The sequence below is a fragment of the Lissotriton helveticus genome, chromosome 1_1 (assembly GCF_964261635.1).
Source record: "Lissotriton helveticus chromosome 1_1, aLisHel1.1, whole genome shotgun sequence".
Taxonomy (NCBI): Eukaryota; Metazoa; Chordata; class Amphibia; order Caudata; family Salamandridae; genus Lissotriton; species Lissotriton helveticus.
Genome location: NC_136057.1, coordinates 432,345,705 through 432,368,205, shown reverse-complemented (window position 1 = coordinate 432,368,205; position 22,501 = coordinate 432,345,705).

Genomic DNA, 22,501 nt, shown 5'->3' with positions numbered 1-22,501 from the left:
TGGGACTCACATCTGAGCATACCCATCCCACTCGGGGTGACAAATGCAAACATAACAGTTGATGGACAGAATGCAGAACAATGTCATACATTCACCCCAGGACAGAGATCTGGGCCTAAATCCATCGTTTTTTTGCACTCCACACCACCCCAGTTCAGACATGGCCATATGCAAATCAGCATGGACCCTGTGCCTCATGGGAACAGTCCAGCCCGAACTGCCAAGCCATGTCTTTCCTGGACCGGAATCAAGCATCCTAGGACCGGTTTCTGGCTATCAGCCGTCTTCAGCCAGGATAGCTTGACTCCAGTGGTGTGGAGAGCATAGGACTCACGTCTGAGCATACCTATCCCACTCAGGGTTACAAATGCAAAAATAACAGTTGATGGACAGAATGCAGAACAATGTCATACATTCACCCCAGTAGAGAGATCTGGGCCTAAATCCATCGTTTTTTTGCATTCCACACCACCCCAGTTCAGACATGGCCATATGCAAATCAGCCATGACCCTGTGCCTCGTGGGAATAGTCCAGCCCGATCTGCCAAGCCATGTCTTTCCTGGACCGGAATCAAGCATCCTAGGACCGGTTTCTGGCCATCAGCCGTCTTCAGCCAGGATACCTTGACTCCAGAGGTGTGGAAAGCATGGGACTCACGTCTGAGCTTACCCATCCCACTCGGGGTGACAAATGCAAAAATAACAGTTGATGGACAGAATGCAGAACAATGTCATACATTCACCACAGTACAGAGATCTGGGCCTAATCGAACGTTTGTTTGCACTCCACACCACCCCAGTTCAGACATGGCCATATGCAAATCAGCCTTAACCCTGTGCCTCATGGGAACAGTCCAGCCCGAACTGCCAAGCCATGTCTTTCCTGGACCGGAATCAAGCATCCTAGGACCGGTTTCTGGCTATCAGCCGTCTTCAGCCAGGATAGCTTGACTCCAGTGGTGTGGAGAGCATAGGACTCACGTCTGAGCATACCTATCCCACTCAGAGTTACAAATGTAAAAATAACAGTTGATGGACAGAATGCAGAACAATGTCATACATTCACCCCAGTAGAGAGATCTGGGCCTAAGTCCATAGTTTTTTTGCACTCCACACCACCCCAGTTCAGACATGGCCATATGCAAATCAGCCATGACCCTGTGCCTCGTGGGAATAGTCCAGACCGAGCTGCCAAGCCATGTCTTTCCTGGACCGGAATCAAGCGTCCTAGGACCGGTTTCTGGCTATCAGCCGTCTTCTCCCAGGATAGCTTGACTCCAGTGGTGTGGAGAGCATGGGACTCACGTCTGAGCATACCCATCCCACTCGGGATGACAAATGTAAAAATAACAGTTGATGGACAGAATGCAGAACAATGTCATACATTCACCCCACTGCAGAGATCTGGGTCTAAATCCATCGTTTTTTTGCACTCCACACCACCCCAGTTCAGACATGGCCATATGCAAATCAGCCTTGACCCTGTGCCTCATGGGAACAGTCCAGCCCGAACTGCCAAGCCATGTCTTTCCTGGATCGGAATCAAGCATCCTAGGACCGGTTTCTGGCTATCAGCCGTCTTCAGCCAGGATAGCTTGACTCCAGTGGTGTGGAGAGCATAGGACTCACGTCTGAGCATACCTATCACACTCAGGGTTACAAATGCAAAAATAACAGTTGATGGACAGAATGCAGAACAATGTCATACATTCACCCCAGTAGAGAGATCTGGGCCTAAATCCATAGTTTTTTTGCAATCCACACCACCCCAGTTCAGACATGGCCATATGCAAATCAGCCATGACCCTGTGCCTCGTGGGAATAGTCCAGACCGAGCTGCCAAGCCATGTCTTTCCTGGACCGGAATCAAGCGTCCTAGGACCGGTTTCTGGCTATCAGCCGTCTTCTCCCAGGATAGCTTGACTCCAGTGGTGTGGAGAGCATGGGACTCACGTCTGAGCATACCCATCCCACTCGGGATGACAAATGTAAAAATAACAGTTGATGGACAGAATGCAGAACAATGTCATACATTCACCCCACTGCAGAGATCTGGGTCTAAATCCATCGTTTTTTTGCACTCCACACCACCCCAGTTCAGACATGGCCATATGCAAATCAGCCTTGACCCTGTGCCTCATGGGAACAGTCCAGCCCGAACTGCCGAGCCATGTCTTTCCTGGACCGGAATCAAGCATCCTAGGACCGGTTTATGGCCATCAGCCGTCTTCAGCCAGGATAGCTTGACTCCAGAGGTGTGGAAAGCATGGGACTCACATCTGAGCTTACCCATCCCACTCGGGGTGACAAATGCAAAAATAACAGCTGATGGACAGAATGCAGAACAATGTCATACATTCACCCCAGTACAGAGATCTGGGCCTAAATCGAACGTTTGTTTGCACTCCACACCACCCCAGTTCAGACATGGCCATATGAAAATCAGCCTTAACCCTGTGCCTCATGGGAACAGTCCAGCCCGAACTGCCAAACCATGTCTTTCCTGGACCGGAATCAAGCATCCTAGGACCGGTTTCTGGCTATCAGCTGTCTTCAGCTAGGATAGCTTGACTCCAGTGGTATGGAGAGCATGGGAATCACGTCTGAGCATACCCATCCCACTCGGGGTGACAAATGCAAAAATAACAGTTGATGGACAGAATGCAGAACAATGTCATACACTCACCCCAGTACAAAGATCTGGGCCTAAATCCATCATTTTTTTGCACTCCACACCACCCCAGTTCAGACATGGCCATATGCAAATCAGCCTTGACCCTGTGCCTCATGGGAACAGTCCAGCCCGAACTGCCAAGCCATGTCTTTCCTGGATCGGAATCAAGCATCCTAGGACCGGTTTCTGGCTATCAGCCGTCTTCAGCCAGGATAGCTTGACTCCAGTGGTGTGGAGAGCATAGGACTCACGTCTGAGCATACCTATCACACTCAGGGTTACAAATGCAAAAATAACAGTTGATGGACAGAATGCAGAACAATGTCATACATTCACCCCAGTAGAGAGATCTGGGCCTAAATCCATAGTTTTTTTGCACTCCACACCACCCCAGTTCAGACATGGCCATATGCAAATCAGCCATGACCCTGTGCCTCGTGGAAATAGTCCAGACCGAACTGCCAAGCCATGTCTTTCCTGGACCGGAATCAAGCATCCTAGGACCGGTTTCTGGCTATCAGCCGTCTTCTCCCAGGATAGCTTGACTCCAGTGGTGTGGAGAGCATGGGACTCTCGTCTGAGCATACCCATCCCACTCGGGATGACAAATGTAAAAATAACAGTTGATGGACAGAATGCAGAACAATGTCATACATTCACCCCACTGCAGAGATCTGGGTCTAAATCCATCGTTTTTTTGCACTCCACACCACCCCAGTTCAGACATGGCCATATGCAAATCAGCCTTGACCCTGTGCCTCATGGGAACAGTCCAGCCCGAACTGCCGAGCCATGTCTTTCCTGGACCGGAATCAAGCATCCTAGGACCGGTTTCTGGCCATCAGCCGTCTTCAGCCAGGATACCTTGACTCCAGAGGTGTGGAAAGCATGGGACTCACGTCTGATCTTACCCATCCCACTCGGGGTGACAAATGCAAAAATAACAGTTGATGGACAGAATGCAGAACAATGTCATACATTCACCACAGTACAGAGATCTGGGCCTAAATCGAACGTTTGTTTGCACTCCACACCACCCCAGTTCAGACATGGCCATATGCAAATCAGCCTTAACCCTGTGCCTCATGGGAACAGTCCAGCCCGAACTGCCAAGCCATGTCTTTCCTGGACCGGAATCAAGCATCCTAGGACCGGTTTCTGGCTATCAGCCGTCTTCAGCTAGGATAGCTTGACTCCAGTGGTATGGAGAGCATGGGACTCACGTCTGAGCATACCCATCCCACTCGGGGTGACAAATGCAAAAATAACAGTTGATGGACAAAATGCAGAACAATGTCATACATTCACCCCAGTACAAAGATCTGGGCCTAAATCCATCGTTTTTTTGCACTCCACACCACCCCAGTTCAGACATGGCCATATGCAAATCAGCCTTGACTCTGTGCCTCATGGGAACAGTGCAGCCCGAACTGCCAAGCATTGTCTTTCCTGGACTGGAATCAAGCATCCTAGGACCGGTTTCTGGCTATCAGCCGTCTTCAGCTAGGATAGCTTGACTCCAGTGGTGTGGAGAGCATGGGACTCACGTCTGAGCATACCCATCCCACTCGGGATGACAAATGCAAAAATAACAGTTGATGGACAGAATGCAGAACAATGTCATACATTCACCCCAGTACAGAGATCTGGGCCTAAATCCATAGTTTTTTTGCACTCCACACCATCTCAGTTCAGACATGGCCATATGCAAATCAGCCTTGACCCTGTGCCTCATGGGAACAGTCCAGCCTGAACTGCCAAGCCATGTCTTTCCTGGACCAGAATCAAGCATCCTAGGACCGGTTTCTGGCTATCAGCCGTCTTCAGCCAGGATAGCTTGACTCCAGTGGTGTGGAGAGCATGGGACTCACGTCTGAGCATACCTATCCCACTCAGGTTGACAAATGCAAAAATAACAGTTGATGGACAGAATGCAGAACAATGTCATACATTCACCCCAGTACAGAGATCTGGGCCTAAATCTATCTTTTTTTGCACTCCACACCACCCCAGTTCAGACATGGCCATTTGCAAATCAGCCTTGACCCTGTGCCTCATGGGAACAGTGCAGTCCGAACTGCCAAGCCATGTCTTTCCTGGACTGGAATCAAGCCTCCTAGGACCGGTTTCTGGCTATCAGCTGTCTTCAGCCAGGATAGCTTGACTCCAGTGGTGTGGAGAGCATGGGACTCACGTCTGAGCATACTCATCCCACTCGGGGTGACAAATGCAAAAATAACAGTTGATGGACAGAATGCAGAACAATGTCATACATTCACCCCAGTACAGAGATCTGGGCCTAATTCCATCGTTGTTTTGCACTCCACACCACCCCAGTTCAGACATGGCCATATGCAAATCAGCCTTGACCCTGTGCCTCATGGGTACAGTCCAGCCTGAACTGCCAAGCCGAACTGCCAACCCCCCTTTTGTACCACTTTGTTCGCCATAAATTGGCAGGGTATGCTCAGACGTGAGTCCCTTGCTCACTTTGCCACTAGATTCAAGCAAGTCGGGCTGAAGACAGCTGAAATGCCAGAAACGGGTCCTTGGAAGCTTGTTTCCGGTCCAGGGAAGGCATGGCTTGGCAGTTCGGGCTGGACTGTTCCCATGAGGCACAGGGTCAGACTCATTTGCATATGGCCATGTCTGAACTGGGGTGGTAGAGTGGGCTAAAGAACTGTGATGGATTAAACCCAGATCTGTTGACTGAGTTTGAGTGTTTGATTGGTTCAGATGCTCCGTCCATCACCACACCCTTTTGTATCACGGGTTCAGCAGCACCTGGCCTTGGTTTCCTTGTGTGCGGGTTGGCCCTGCCATGAAGCAGCTGAGGTTTGGTTTTCTCACTCCAGAGGGTGGGGGCCTGCAGCGGGGGAGAAACAAGAAGGTGGGGCCAGTTGCTGCATCCAAATCTAGTGAGCCAGTCGTGGCGGACGCAACACCATCAGTACCGGTGTACTTTACACGGTAATGTGTGTCTGGCCAAAGCAGATTGCATTTGGGCCAATGTGGGTCGAGGGGGAGCTTTGCAAACGGTCCAACAAGCTGACGCCTTAAAGCAAGCATGCTATTAAGCACGCAGACACCACTCACCCACGCATTATTCGGGATTGGCGCAAGGTCAGACTTCCCTAGTGCTTTATCCCCCGCTGCTGCTGGTCTCCAATGTAATCTAGGGAGCCGGCCCTTGGGGGGCGTGAAAGTGGGAGTTTTGGAACTGGTATTTAACGCCAAAGTGACTCATCATAGATCAGGCACAGCCCTATCATCCCAGGAATTGAAGCGTTTTCAGTATTGTACAACAAAGCCAAAGTAGTGGCTTATTTACTGTATGCAACTATCTACCAGTGACAAAGGCTATAGTCCTGGTTTGCGGTAGTTGTAATGTCACGTTTAGGGTGTGCAGCTGGAGCGATGACTAAAGAGGCAGAGCCATGCACCACACTAGGCTAAGCAAAGATCTCAGCTGAACTGTTTGGGGCCAGTCAAGTGGGAATGATCTGCACAATAGAAGTACATACTCGCTTTAATTATTAAATTAATTATTATTATTTAATCTATCATTTCTTTCAGTGAAGGGGGATTAGTGGTGTAGGTAGGGGGTTTAGATATGAGACATTTGACTAGCATGGCCTGGGTATAGAAGGCAAGCAGTTAGTCGGGGACTGGTTGAGGCTGGACACCTGAAGGTGAGAGCTCAAAACATGAGTTGGACACCATCTTGGATAGTGGACACTAGTGCAACGTGCGCTCAGTGAGAGAGAGCTTAGGTTACGCACACGCACTTGCAGCTTGTGGGCTGGTGACACAGGGGCGGAACTGCGAGGAGAATGGTGGAATATGGATCCCTCCTTGTCTTGCATTGCTTGGGAGTCAGGTGTCTCAGTGCGGGAGGCCACACTGAGTGCCTGTATGCATTCATTGAACGATTGGGTCTAGAGAATTGACATAGTAAATCAGTCAGGGCCCATACCCAAGCACCGCAAAACATAGTGCCCCTCTCCAGTTAGATGCAATTGTAAATTAGCTATATAATGCTCTTAACCTCCTAGCTCCTAGCGACCTGCCTGTTTACAGGCAGGTAGCTTCACAAGCCGCACAACATCACTTGTGTGTTCGTGCCCCTTAGGCTGCTGCCGCTGCCTGCCTGAAGATCAAGGCCCACATCCACCTGCAGGCTACCACCTGCGCCTCATCCCTGGTGGCCAGTGGTAAGCTGTTAGTGCTCCGCGCTCGATCTGCCCCTTTTGCCTGTTTGCCTGTTGTAATTGCCTCTCTGTTGTGGTATTAGCTGTATTTTTCCTGTTTTCCCTTTTGTGCACTGTTTATTGTTTTGTACCTGTGTTTTTCCCTCTGTATCCTCTGACCGCCTGTTTTTCCCGCCGCTGCATCCCCTGCGGCTCCGCCTCCCTGCTCGCCCATTCGCCGCCCCTCTCCCGCCTCAAAGTTACTCTTCCCTCCCACCTCCCCATATATGGCGGCTGCTGTGCGGCCACGCACAGCAGGTGCATCACTTGCACGCCAAAGACACGCCTAAGGCAAGCACGTCTGCATCCATCCACACCTGGACCGCGCCCAGCACCAGACCCCTGGACCCCGGGAGCGCCAGGACACCTGACGCGGATACAATGCCAACACCCTCCACGCACTCAACACCGGACGACCGCACACCTGCTTCCTGGCCGCCTGAAGCGCACCAAAGGACCCTGCTCCTGCTGGATCTGCAGCTTCACCAGTCTCGGAGCCACCAACCCGCCCACCATGACAGGACAAAACCACCTCAGATGCATACTACTGAACACCCGCTCTGCACGTAAACACGCCGTCGAACTCTGGGACCTGCTCGACACATCCTCCCCAGACTTAGCCTTCCTGACAGAGACGTGGATGAATAACTCTTTGGCACCCAACATCGCCATAGCCATCCCGGACGGCTACAAGATCACCCGCAGAGACCGCACCAACGGAGTAGGGGGTGGAATCGCCATCATCCACAAATCCACCCGCCAGGTCTCGACCAACTCCAACGACACCCTCATCACCGTCGAACACCTGCACTTCCAGATCCACGCTGATCCCAACACCACCCTCATAGGAACTCTTGTCTACAGACCCCCAGGGCCCCGGCCTCAGTTCAGCGACTCATCACCGACTTCGTCAGCATGCACGCCTGCGCGTCCACAGACTACATGCTCCTCGGAGACCTGAACTTCTACCTCAAGAACAACAACGACACCAACTCCACCACCCTGATCGACACCCTCGCCAACCTCAGACTCAGACAGCTCGTCACAACGCCCACCCACTCCGCGGGCCACACGCTCGACCCCATCTTCTCCGCAAGCTCCCACGTCTCCTTTAGCCACACCACCCAACTCCACTGGACCGACCATTGCTGCATCCACTTCACCTTCCAGAAACCCACCACGCACCACCACACCCAATAGATCCCCTGCCGCAGCTGGAGCAAAATCACCGAAGATCAGCTAAACACTGCCCTTGCCCGAAACCCACCCGCCGACCCCACCGACTCCGACGCTGCAGCCAGCAACCTCAGGCGTTGAATCGATGACTGCGCCAACACTCTCGCCCCGATCAAGAAACCCTCCAACAGACACACCAACAAGAACACCAGCTGGTTCTCCGCGGACCTCCAGACCTCCAGACCTCCAAACAAACCTGCTGAAAACTAGAGAAGAAATGGCACTGCGAACAGACACCGGAGAACCACGCAGCCCACAAGAACGCCATGCGTCAACACCATCACCTCATCAGATCCACCAAAAGGACTCCTTCCAGGACCGCCTCAACAACAACACACACAACAGCAAAGCGCTGTTCAACATCGTGAAGGAACTCTCCAAACCCAGCTCCAACACCAACGACATCCCACCATCGCAAGATCTGTGCAACTCCCTTGCCACATTCTTCCATCACAAAATTGCAGACATCCATGACAGCTTCGAAAACTAGACTACCACGACAACCAACGACACCTCAGACCCCACGGCCACCACCCACAGCGGCCACCTGCTCACCGGGACTAACATCAACGACGACACCATCAAAATCATGAACACAATCCACTCCGGCTCCTCGTCAGACCCGTGCCCTCATCACATCTTCTACAAAGCCAGTGCCACCATCGCACCCCATCTCTACAAGGCCACCAACATCTCCTTCAAGACCGTAACCTTCCCGGAGAGCTGGAAACACACCGAGATCAATGCCCTGCTCAAGAAACCCAAGGCAGATTCGAGGGACCTCAAGAACCTCCGGCTCATCTCCCTGCACCCGTTTCCGGCAAAGGTCATCGAGAAAACCGTCAACAAAGAGCTGACCCTCTACCTCGAGGAGAACAACATCCTGGACCCGTCCCAATCCGGATTTCACAGCAACCACAGCACCGAAACTGCCCTCATCACCGCCACCGATGACATCAGGGCCCGGCTGGACAACGGCGAAAGCGCGGCCCTCATCCTCATGGACCTATCAGCCGGCCTTGGACATGGACTGCCACCGTACTCTACTCACACACCTCCATAACGCAGGGATCCGAGACAAGGCTCTAGAATAGACCACCTCCTTCCTCTCCGGCAGAACCCAGAGCGTCCATCTCCCACCTTTCCGTTCCAAGGCCTCCAAGATCATCTGCGGCAAACTGCAAGGATCATCCCTCAGCAGGATATTACTCAACATCTACATGGCCCGCTCAGCAGACTGCACTACCTCAACATATTCTCCTATGCCGACGACACACAGCTGATCCTCTCCCTCACCAAGGACCCCCTCACCGCCAAAACCAACCTCCACGAAGGAATGAAAGGATGAAGAACAGCCATCTGAAGCTGAACTCGGACAAGCCGGAGGTCCTCATCCTCGCCTCCACCCCCTCAGCATGGGACGACTCCTGGTGGCCGACAGCCCTGGGTGCAGCACCGACACCCACCGACCATGCACGCAACTTGGGGCTCATCCTCGACTCAATGCTCTCCATGACCAAGCAAGTCAACGCCGTCTCATCCTCCTGCTTCAACACCCTCGGCATGCTCCGCAAGATCTACAGGTGGATCCCCACCGACACAAGAAGAACGGTGACCCATGCCCTCGTCAGCAGCAAACTGGACTACGGAAACGCCCTCTACGTGGGAGCCCCAGCCAAACTGCTCAAACGACTGCAACGCATACAGAACGCCTCTTCCCGCATGATCCTCGACATCCCTCGACACAGCCACATCACACCCCACCTGAGAGACCTGCACTGGCTGCCCATCAACAAGAGGATCACTTCAAGCTCCTCACCCATGCACACAAGGCACTCCACGACACCGGACCTGCATACCTCAAGAGACAACTCATCTTCTACACCCCGAACCACCAGCTCTGCCGACGGCACCCGTGCTACTGTCCCCCGCATCCGAAGAGCGCCTCCGGCAGCAGATCGTTCTCCTACCTCAGCGCCAAAACCTGGAACACCCTCCCCATCCTCCTATGGCAGACCCAAGACCTACTAAACTTCAGGAGACTACTCAAGACCTGGCTATTCGAGCAGTAGCAGCACTTGAGACCCTCACTGGTGAGTACTATGCTCTACAAATTCTTGATTGATTGATTGAGCCATCCAAACGTTACCAGTTGGCCCCACCGAGCTAGGTGCAATGGATTGTATCCTTCCTTAGCAGCAGTGTGCATCCTGTGATGCTGGGCAAATCACTCAATCTCCCCGTGCATTACAAATGAAGGGGACAGTCGGTAACGCAACTGGTGCCGAGGTGAAGCGTGCTGATAGCTGGGACATCATGCGGGCACTGGAGTAACACTTTGATAAAAATTGTAATTTGAGGTTTTGAGACTGTGATGTATGTTAAAGAAACTCAGGATACAGCTTGCGCATTCTCACCAGTTCAGAACGAAAACATTGGCAATAGCCTTGCGGGTCAACCAGAGGGTTGCTCATTTACCTGGTAATGCTCCTATATGCTTTCATAATTTAGTGGCTCAGTGTGCCCTGACGAGCGCAGTCGGTACGTCTTAGACCTGCAGAGCAGAGGCGAAGTCTTCTGCATCATGGGCCACGGGCCCCATCCAAGCCAAGGGTTCAGATCCCTGAAGCATGGGCAATGGCATATTTCATTAACCAAAAAAATTCCACTGGTTTATCCTTCATTTGGCTAGAAGCAGATATTGGAAGGGACTTTTCCTGCGACCTGTGCCCCAAATAAGTGGATAGACAGCAAGTCTGTTTCCAAAAGCAGATATGAGTCTCCCCAACCACCCCATCTTCACCCGGGTTCTGAATAATAGAATAAAATGTACTTTTGCAGGCCTGGGCAAGCAATTATAATTAAATTCAGCACAGCTTCAGCCAGCTGATCTCACATTGAGTTTCACAGGCTGATGGGTTGTTACCGCCATGTAAATGTTTCCTAGTCCGGCACAGGGAGAGGCAGATTTTGGGGCAGGTTAGCATTCATCCATGGTGTCTCTGAGGGTCTAATGTGTCTTTCTGCACAGTGCTTGTAGAATGTCATGTACCATTAAGGGCATGTTACTACTACAGTTGTCCCAAAGTTTTGAGGTCAAACTAGGTTAGAGCAGTAAGTTAAAGTTAGAGCACAAATATGCTACAATGTATTAAAGTACATTTGGCATTCCCAGTATTCAAGAAAGGGCATGTATTGATACATAATGTTCCCCTCCTGTTCCCACTGCCTTGTCTGCTCTCTGGTATACTAGCAGAAGTTTGGGAGGGCAAGACTTCACCTAGGGTGGTGACTAGCTTAATTTGATGGACAAATCCCAAATGTTTCACATTTACTAACGTGTGAAGTTTTCAGTTGCCTGTGCATAGTTTTATTCACATGCACAGTATTATTAATTTAAATAATCGCTGTATTATTGACTAGTGCGACCAGCGGACATTCACGCACCAAGGAATTTGGCAGCGGTGAGTGCTGCTATGTTGTAAGGATATAAAGGTTAAATACGACTGCCATGTCCCACTGGTGTCAGCCAAATGGCCACTTACGGGTTTAAAGGTGAGTTCAAAAGGCACAGGAGGGGTCATGGCAAAGAAAAACCTGAACTGATTCAGCTTTTGGGTCTGGTGGTGGTTTGACCTCATGGTCTTAGGACCTTAACCCCAGTTGTGTTCAATCAACCTTTCTTCCTTCTATGGTTGTTAAAATTAATATCAGTAAGCGGGGTAAGAAATATCCCTGATCAAGCGGCTACATGCCTACGGGAACACTTGCATTTAAAAAATACACAAGCGTCATGCTCCAACAAGAGCTATACACAGATAACTGGGAAAGGAAGTAAGGCGTTATAAGGCCTGATAAACTCAAATCCTCACTTTCCGATGCACTGGAAGCTTCGGCTTCCAGCGAGTCCGGTATCATGCAATGACATCAGCACGCCTTGTGCGCTGACGTCATTAGATGATGTGGAGGGGAGGCTTGGAGGGGGCAGGGGAAGGGCTTCCCCTGCCTTCCCCTGTGTGAGCAACATTAAGGGCGGAACACGGGGGGAGCACCAGCGCCGCCCCCATGGGTGGGTGCTAGACCAGCCTGTGATCAACCTATGATGAAGTCCAAAAGAAGGCTCCTGAGCCTGATCTTTGGATGACATGTCCTCGAACACTGTCCGGAGCCCTTCAGTACCTGCTGTGCTGCATGAATGAGGTTAGGCGGAACAGCAGGGAATGTCTGAAAACAACTAACTGAATTCTATTTATGATCTTCAGTTTGTAATTTGATGAATATGTAGGCTCGTAGAGCCCTCGCTCCCACAACCAAGACATGTACCTATTTTACCTAAGTGTCGAGATATGGGGACAAAGCCTGAAAACACTAGACTATCCAGGGACTTCTGGTTGTGCTAAGTTATCCAGTTGAGGAAGGAAGGTCTTGTAAAAATGTACTATGTGCTCATTGGGCCCCTGTGCTTTATTAAAATCAGCTCTTTCAATGATCTACAGACCTTGTCCTCCTAAATAGGTTTTTACAATTCCACTACATAGTTAAGCGGGAAGAGGGCCAGTTTACATGACTTTAGGTAGCCCTTATTTCCTTGCAGTTTCCTGCACTGTTGGTGTAATTGTTGAAAATGTTCATGCTTCATTTGTCTCCTTGTCGCTATTGTCCACTCGGGTCTCTTAACACTGGCTACATGAGCTATGCGATTTGTGTTCTCAATGTCCTGAAACAAAGGATACCCACCTTATATCCTTTCTCATATAACATCGGGCCTCATTTCAGTAGCTTCAGATTTGTCTGCTTGACATCCAACTGACCTATGGTATTCCAGTTACGCCCAGTGTTCATACTTCCCTATTTGACTGTTCTTTCTAGTTCCTTTTATTCTTTTGGTTAGCTTGCCCAATAGAAACCTCCTTACACTTCTTGATGACACTTCTATGGCTACTCTCCTTTTTGAGGCCCTATGTGCATACTAATTCATTAATGAAGAGGTGTTGGAATATATATCCTGTATATAAAGTAGTCCTCAATTTCCTTTACAATTTATTCTTTGTGTATATGATACCTAAATATTTTTCCCTGTAGCCTTTAATTCACTTCTGAAAGCTTTCTACTAGCCCTCCAATTTGATCTCAAGGTGGGCATGATCCTAAAAGGAAATATTTGAAATATCAGCCTTATGTAGCATTCATAGTAATCCCTGTGACATAAATATACATTCTATGCAGGAATAGGTATTATGGACATAGGAGTAAAGTGAAAAAAAAGTGCATCAGGAAGTACTGTGTCCCATGTCTTTTAAAACTTGTTCCCTAAATCCCTTCTGTAACCTTTTGTACTTTTACATTTCTGTCCCTCTGCAGGTCCTGTGTCAAAAAGATGTCTCCACTAAAGGTCAACTTGCCTTCAAACTCTCCTACCGGAGTTTCTAGCACTTCGCTTAAGTAGGTTTCCCTCTGATCAATACTCTGTGTACCACAAGAAACATTAACCGCCTAACTTTAGGTTTAAAGTTTTTTATTGCAAGGTTATCAACAAGGACATAGTACAAACATTGTGAAACTTGTCGTCCAAGAATTGCAAAGCAGAATCTCCGCTCCATGAGTGCCATCAGAAAGTTAGACTGTACAATCAATACACGTTGTGGAGTCCAGTGCTAGGTGAAGAGGCAATGACGACTAACACCAAAATCAAACCCCCCCCCCAACTACCCCCCGCCTTACCCTCCCCCTGAACCACCCCAGCCTCCCCCCTCCCCCTCACCCTCCGTGTCATCCCCCCCTCCCCCCTCGTATGTGCTGAGCCAATGTCTCGCTCCTTTCACACCCCCGCATCGGCACCTCGCCTCACATCGCGGATACCCACGCCACATTTAAACCTGCGGAGAAGTCAAGGACGTCAGCCTCATGAGCCTGAGGTATCGGGGGCAAGTAATTTCCTTAAACTCCGACTGCAGTAGGGTGAGAAAAGGCTGCCACAGTTCCTCCAACTTGTCCACCTCACCCGCCACCGTTAGGGACAATTTCTCCATACCCAGAACGTGCCATAACCTGTGTAACCAGCCTGTAGTGTTGGGAATAGTGGTGGTGCGCCAATAAATAAGTATGTTCTGTATCGCAGAACCCAGTGCAATCGCTATTTGCCTACCCCTTCTGGACCTCAGAGGATACATCAACCCGTTAGGCAACCCCAATAGGACATAGGCGGGGAAGCGAGGCAGTTCAATATCAAAGCACTGGTCAATCTCATTGAGGACCTCTTCCCAATATGGACCTAGCGACGGGCAATCCCATAGTATATGTGTCAGTGTGCCAGTCTGTCCGCACTCGTGCCAACATGTGTCCGGGAGGATGCGATTCATCTCATGTAGTCGTTGAGGAGTGTAGTACCAATATGTGGTTATTTTAGTGAAGGTCTCGGTAAGCCCAGTGTGATATGCCGAGTGACGTGCGCGGTAGGAGATGTCGTCCCATTCCTTATGACTTAGTTCCCTCCCCAGTTCCCGTCCCATCGGTTCCGACCGGGATTATAGATGTGAAAGGGGGGGGGCTGCAACAGTTTGTAAAGGTCCGAGACGAGCTTGGCATCCGATGAACGTGTCGCCAGCCATATCTCGTAGGGCGTAAGTTTCCGGTCGGCTAGGTCCCGTACCGCCCGTTGCAGCGCCCAGTGTCGAACTTGCAGATATCGTAAACGCTCAGTCTCAGGCAGGTTGTACTCTCGCCTGAGGTCCTGGAACGACACGATCCCTTCAGGACCGTACATGTGAACCAGAGCGCAGCACTTGGCCGTTTGCCAAAGCGAGAACGCGCCAGGTTCCATCCCGGGCTGAAAGTCAGGATTCCCAATCAGGGGTGTGAGCGGTGACGGGAAGGTGGTGAATTCCCGTGTAGCATTCACGGCGTCCCACACTCTAAGTGGAACTTGCGTGACCAAGGACGCGTAAAGATTGGGAGGGCGATGAGATCTGCGCATGAAGGGTATCTCCTGTAAGGTTCTACCCGCCACTGCTTGGTCCTGAAACAGCCAGTGCCTGTCAGATTCCCATTTGCTCCACTCCACAAAATACCTCAATTGCGCCGCCTGAAAATACTTGTGGAGATCTGGTATGCCGAGACCCCCGGACTCCGGGGCTAGCATAGACAAGGTCCTCTTAAGTCTCGGCTTACGTCCCTGCCAGACAAAGCGGGCGATGTCAGCCTGTGCTTGGCTGATCCAGCCCTTCGGGGGCAGGAGCGGCAAGGCCCGAAACAGATACAGAATCTGTGGCAAAAGAGTCATTTTCACCGCAGCAATGCGCCCCAGCATGGACAGCGTGCCTTTGTTCCAGCGGGACAGTTCCGCCTTCATCTTTTTACCCAGTGCCGCGTAGTTCGCCGTCGCCATGTCGGCCAAGGAGGGTGCCAGTAAGATGACCAAGTACGGGATCAGATCTTTGGACCAACTCATGGGGAAGCGTCTCTGTAGCTCAAGTCTCGTTGCCATGGTCAGCGAGAGGTCCAGGGCGGACGACTTCATCATGTTCATCTTGAAGCCCGCCACCGCGGCAAAGGCCTCCATTTCAGCTATGCAGGCCGGGAGAGCTTCCCCCGGATTATCCAGCATGAGGATCACGTCGTCCGCGTAAAGGCTAATGGTGTGAGTGTAGCCTCCCATCCGGACTCCAGTCACTTGCGGGTTCCGGCGGATCCTCTGGGCAAACGGCTCCATGTAGAGGGCGAAAAGAAGTGGGGACAGTGGGCACCCCTGTCTGGTCCCCCATTCTATCGCAAAGTGCGCTGAACTGCACCCGTTCACCCTCACCACCGCCGATGGGTGTTTGTAACAATTAAAGACAAGGGTGCGGAATTTCTCCCCCACCCCTAATTTGCAAAGGACTCTTTCAAGATAAGACCAGCGCACCCGATCGAACGCTTTCTCCGCGTCGACCGACAACAACATGCGCTCCCCAGGGACGCGAGAGGCCTTCTCCAGGACATGTGCCACTCTCTTAGTGTTGTCCACCGTTTGCCGGCCGGGGACAAACCCAGCTTGATCCGGGTCTACAAGTCCTGGCAAATATTGCGCTAGACGATTCGCCAGTATCCTTGTATAGAGCTTAAGGTCTACGTTTAACAAGGAGATTGGCCGCACTCAGACCGGTCCTTCCCAGGTTTGGGAATAACCGACACTGTCGCTCGGAGCAAGTCTGGAGGGATAGCTCCCGGCTCCGCGAAGGAGTTATAGAGACGCGTCAACAGCGGGACCAATTCTTGACAGAATGTCTTGTAAAAGAGAGGGGTGTACCCATCTGGCCCCGGGGCCTTCCCAGGTTTAAGACGGGAAATGGCTGCAATCACCTCCTCCGGCCGGATGCCCCGTTCCAGGTATTCCGCCTGTTCCGGGGTGAGAGCAGGTAGTTCGACCGACTCAAGGTAATCAGTCTCAGCCAAAGCAGAGGGTGATTCGCCCGTGTACAAGTCAGCGTAGAATCGGCGGAATTCTTCCGCGATCTGAGGGTCTTCCGTAACAGTCTCTCCGCTGGGAGTCGACAGTTCCGCAATCCGCTGACGTTGGTGTTTCACCCGGAGCTTGTTCGCCAGAAGGCGGCCGCACCTATCTCCACCAGTGTAGTATGCATGTTTCAAGCGCAGCGCTGCATATTCCGCCCTGTCCATGTCCAGCGCGGAGAGCATTTTCCGGGCCGCCTTAAGTTGCCTCCAAATTCTAGGGGCCCCTGTTCTCTGATGCATCTGTTCCAGCTCCCGCACCCTGGCGGTAAGCTCATCTCGTTTCTGTTGCCGGTCTCTATTTTCCGCCGACGAGGTGGCGATGAATTCTCCACGGAGTACCGCCTTCAAGGCGCCCCATTGCGTCGCGCGTGAGGTGTCCCCATTGTCGTTGTGGGACCGGAAGTCAGCGATCGCGTCCCGTATCTGTTTCACTACCACTTACTTATGCAGCAGGGTGTCCCTGAGGCGCCAGACTCCCCGAGTGGGTGACACCGGCGGCAGTTGAAAGGAGCCTGTCACCGGGGCATGATCCGATAATGTGAGTACCCCTATGTCCGAATCCGTCGCAAGTGCGGCCATCGGCCCCGTGACTAGGATATGATCCAATCTCGCGTATGTCCTGTGCGCGTGTGAATAATAGGAATAGGCCCGGGCGTGCGGATGTAGACGTCTCCAGAGATCATGCAGGTCGAGATCGCCTAGGTGGGAGCGACAGAGGTCTGAGAACTCCCCGGTGTTTGGGCGTCGCTGCGCCGACCTGTCCACGAGGGAATCAAAGACCATGTTCAGGTCCCCCCCAATGATCATGTGTCTGTCCGGTGTAGTCGCTATGTTCTCGAGGGCTGTTTGTAAGAACAGGTCTTGGTGGTCATTCGGGCTATAGATGGAACCCACAGTAAATAGGAACCCCCCGAGTTTGAGCCTGTAAGCAAGGAGCCTTCCCTTCTGCTCCGCTACTTTGTGTAGGACCTCCCCCTTAAACGACCTAGCTATTAAGATGGCAACCCCCGCAGTCTTGGTAGGCCCCGAGGAGAAGAGCTGCACTGGGAATTTCGGTGACCTCAACCTAAGGCAGTCACGGGGTAGGAGGTGAGTCTCTTGTAAAAGGCAGATGTCCGCCTGGGTGTTCTCAAGCAGGGATAATATCGCTCTACGTTTGACCGGGTTGTTCAGCCCTTTCACATTGAGAGTGACTACCTTAAGGGCCATGAGTAGACATCCCAAAAAGAGCGTTCAAAAGAGGCTAAGGCGGGTGTGATCGCCGTGCGCACCAATAGCATAGGGCCAGGCAGATGCCGGATCCCAAGAGCACCATAATCGTAGCGCAGTGTACGCGGTGTGAAGTCAGCGCAAAAATAGCAACAAAGCAGCATAAACCAGCACAATTCCCCTAGACCCCCCCAACAACCCTCAACCAACCCAACTCCCGGCAACTCCACCCCGAACTTCGAGCCCCCGGGTTCATCCTCCCCAAGCCCAACCGCCCTCTCCCCGTGCCCCCCTCCACACCCCAGCCCCCCCCCCTTTCCCAACCCCCATCGAGCAAGAACCATAGTCCCAGTCCGGTCCTTATCGGACAAGTCTGTGGTAAGTTATTTACATGGACGTCCAGCCACCTCCAACACCCCCCCGCCGCCCCCTCCCCCCCGGAACCCCTGCACCTGCTGAGAAGATGAGGCCATCAAGATCTCCCCCCGGAGCGTGCTCAGGCCGTTAGGGCTACATCACCAGGCGACGTGTCTCTGGATACCTCCAGTATCGCGCTGTCCATTTCAGCTCTGACTGTGGGTGAGTCCGGTCGCGATGACAAATTAGCGGGTCGGCGCCTTCGAACAGTCTGCCAGCCATCCCTGGCGGGGCGTCGGCGGGAAACCGTGGGAGTGTCGGTGTCCACCGCTGTGATCCCCAACACCTCGCAAGTGTCCTGGAGGGACCGGAGTTGATGCAAGGTTCCGTTCCAGCGAAAGATTAGCCGAAATGGATGGCCCCAGGAGTACTGCGTGCCGTGCTCTCTCAAGAAGTCCGTGGCGATCTTGAAGGATTTGCGCTTTTGAAGGGTGATTGTAGATAAGTCTTGAAACAGCGCTACCGGATGGCCCCGGAACTGCAGTGGTTGGCGACGCCGCGACTCCCGAATGATCCGTTCCTTCAAGGGGAAGTCCGGCAGGAAAGCCAAGATGTCCGGGGCTGGCGCCGAAGCCCGTCGAGGTGGACCCACCCTGTGTGCTCTATCAATCCTTACTGGGAAGTCGCTCGGTTTCCCCTAAGATGTCGCGAAACAGATCTCCCAGATAAGCCGCCGTGTCCTCCCCTTCTTCTCCGGTTGGCACGCCTCGGACTCTGATGTTGTTGCACCTGGACCTATTCTCGAGATCCTCCGCGTGGGCCTGGAGGTCAATCTGCTGATCCCTGAGTCGCAGAACCTCCTGTTGCAAGTGCGTCACCTCCTCATCGCGGGTGTGGTTAGTGTCTTCCACAGCCGCTACACGTTCACCGAGGGAGTCGACCTCTCTCCGCACCTCCCGCACTTCCCCGGCCACTTCTTGTTTCAGCACCTGAAAATCTTCTCTGAGAGTGCTGAATAGCGATTCCAAAAACGATCGGGTCACCGGGGGTTCCCCACCTTCCGCCCCGTGAGAGCTGGATGGGGGGCTCGGGGCCGGCTGGTTACTATCATGCCGTGGGGTCGCTCTGCTTAGCATATCGGGTAAGGTGCGCTCGCCTTTCTTACCCCCACGGTTGCCAGACATCGTGGGAGTGGGAGTGGCTGTGTCGTGGAGTATCACCAGAAGGGATCAGGCCTCGCGGGTCGCGATGAGCGCGGCTGCACTCCCGATGCTACGGACTCCACAGTCTCTCACAGCTGCTTCCCAGGGTGGGCGCGGAAAGCATCTAGGGCCAACTGTAGCCGGGCCACTACGTCACCTCCACTTCGCAATGGAACACCACCCGGTCCGTCCTCAGCGTTTCCCGGGTAGATGCAAAAGTACAGGTCCCAGAAAAAGGGGGGGGTCGGGCAGCCCCTCACTGTGTCGCTGTAGAAGCCGTGCAGGCCAATCCCTTCCAAGGCCAGCGCCTCCCACCGTGGCCCCTGCACCATCTATTCCAATGTCTAGGCCGAGAACGTGTCACCTCCGGGAGCCCCCCGATGGAATCAGCCACATGGGACCGTTCCTGCCGCCGGCGTGGCGCAGGAGGGGGGGCGCCTATTGAGATATGAGTCCGCAGGCTCCTCGGAGGCCGCTGGAAAGGTGCGCCGGGCAGGGTCTCCTTGCCCCGCTCGGGTCACCCCGTGCGACCGGGGGTGCTCTCTGGTCGCTGCGCCGGACCCCGGGTCTTGCGAGGCGCCGTGGAGGGCTCCGCGCTTCCCGGATCAATGCAGAGGCGTGGGTCGCCTAGAGGGGTCTGGGGAACCCCCACCGTGTCGCCATGGAGGTGGTGCAAGTCCTTCGCCTCCCAGGTCGGCGTCTTCCACCCCTGCTCTCACTCCGCCCAACAATCTGCGCAGACTGCCAGAGCGCCAACCAGGCCAAGCCTCTCAGGGGTCCAGCCGCACAGTCCAGGGCCGGCGGCCCGTGCGGCGCAGGAAGAGGGGTCCGCGGGCCGGCAGGGCTCCAAAGCGAGCGTCGGCGCCCCCGGGAAGGCCCGCCGGGGCCCGGTCAGAAGGTGCGCCGGGGGGGGGGCTCCCGTGTAGCGCTCCGAGCACTCCAGGCGGTCAGGAGCGCTCCCCAGATGCTCCGCCGATCACCTCAGCCCCGCAGGGCGCGGCAGAGGACCCCAGAAGCCGGCGCCCCGGGGTAGGCCTCCCGGCCCTCCGGATCTCCGGGGTCGCGTAGTCCAGACTCCCCGAGTCCGCTGCTTGGGACCCGGCCCGCCCCCCGCGGGGCCGCCGCGGCGTGCTGTCCACCCCTCGCGGCAGCGAACCGCTAGGGCGAGTTCTCCGCTTGTCTCCTCACTTCACCGGGGCTCCCCGCTGCTCCGCTTGTGTGCTGCGCGGGGCGGCCCGTAGACGCTCTCCGGCCCGGTGGTAGGCCCACACCCGGAGACTCCCTCAGCTCGGCTCCGCCACGCTCCTCAGGGCACCGGGGAACCCCAGACTGCGCCGGCGGTCGTGCACCGGCACCGAGCACCGTCTCCCACAGGATCCGGGGGAGATCGGCAAGAGTAGGTGGCACAAAGGCTCCGGGGTCTCGGGAGCTCGCTAGGAAAGCGTCCTCCTAGCCCGCCATCTTGGCCACGCCCCCCAACCGCCTAACTTTAAAACAAGAATGAGCCAACAGGGCTCGAACATCACCTACAACTCACTTAATGTTTATCTATGAAATGCAAATGACACAGTCAGTACACACCGACTGTGTTATAGCCCTAGGTTTAGTGTTATTAATCTGCTCTTCTGCTCACCAGTCATCATAATTGCTATTGCTCCTAGACCCAAAAAACTCAGCAGTGCTTGTTGCTTGGATATATGGAGCCATATTTAGACTTCAATATTGTCAAGCCCTGTTCCAGTGTAGATTGTTTCCTCCTTTCCCTGTCACATAAATTGTGGACCAGTTGTGAAGATCCACAATTATTGAGCTTGCCTCTTAAAGAGTTCCTCGGTTACAGATTGGAGCTTCTGCAGTGGAGGGTCGCTGCAGGGATACATGTGGTTTTCTATGTACTGATGTCATTTAGAATGACCTTTTGTCACTTGGAATGTTTATGCTTAAGACACTGAATCAGTTGCTGAGAAGTTGGACTGAGAAGACTGTCTCCTATCCTCTTGTGGTTGTTAAGCTGTTCTTCTTACAGAATAAATCTACTCTGAACCTACTTTCGTGTAGTCCCCATTACTACACGTTTACTGGCGACGATTGGGAGGATTAGATTCAAGTACCTGGGAAGACAGCGTTCACACGCTATTTAATGAAGAAAAACCTGCAACCCTTCAAGTTATTTATGGCTTAAAATTCAGGAAGAAACTATGAGAGAAGTTGTCAGCGGTAATTTCTTCAAGGTTCCGCGACTCTACTACCGTAAGTAGAAAGACATTTCCTTCATTTGCGTTAGGATGTCTCTCAACTAACGTCACTCGACTAGCGCTGATGTCACTTAGTCACTCTTTCGACCGCACTTATCGAGCGGTGTTTGACGAATTTCATTTAATTTAGTGAATTTCAGCACTACTTTGCCAGATCGAGCGAATACTGATAATGCACTCGTGCGATTAAAAAGAACTATTTAAATTCAAAACTGGAAGAAGCTTACCTCGAGCTTTCGAATTCTTTCCTCGGAATCAACTCATTATCCGAGTTGCTCGAAGTGGATTCTGGGTATTCTGACGTCATCGCGCACGTCTACCGCCGCCATCTTGGTTAAACTTGAAGTTCCTTTAGCGCGAAGTGAATAATCCTCGTGAACGAAGGAACAAACTGAAGAACAGACATTATTGAGTGTTATAATTAGTTTAAACCTTCATCTGACTTATACTGTTGCAAATCAATAACTACGGTGATTTGCACACCAACTTTCTTTAAATTTTATTCATCTTTTTGCAATATAGTAGTACTAGTTATTTAAATCAATTTAACCATTGTCAATCTTATTATTATTATTATAAAATGTCTAACATAGCTGCACCTCCACATTTCCTTCAAGTTGCTGGTGAACCAAACATAGAATGGGATCTTTGGTATCCCATGTTCATCGCATACGTAGATGTATTAGAAAAAGATGGTTGTTCTGCCAAAAGGAAATTAGCTCTCCTAAGACATTGCCTTGGAGGTGCTGGAATCAAAGAATTTGATAATTTACCACCATTAGAAGAAGCTGGTGATTTGAATGTGTTTGACAAAGCCGCAAAACAAATG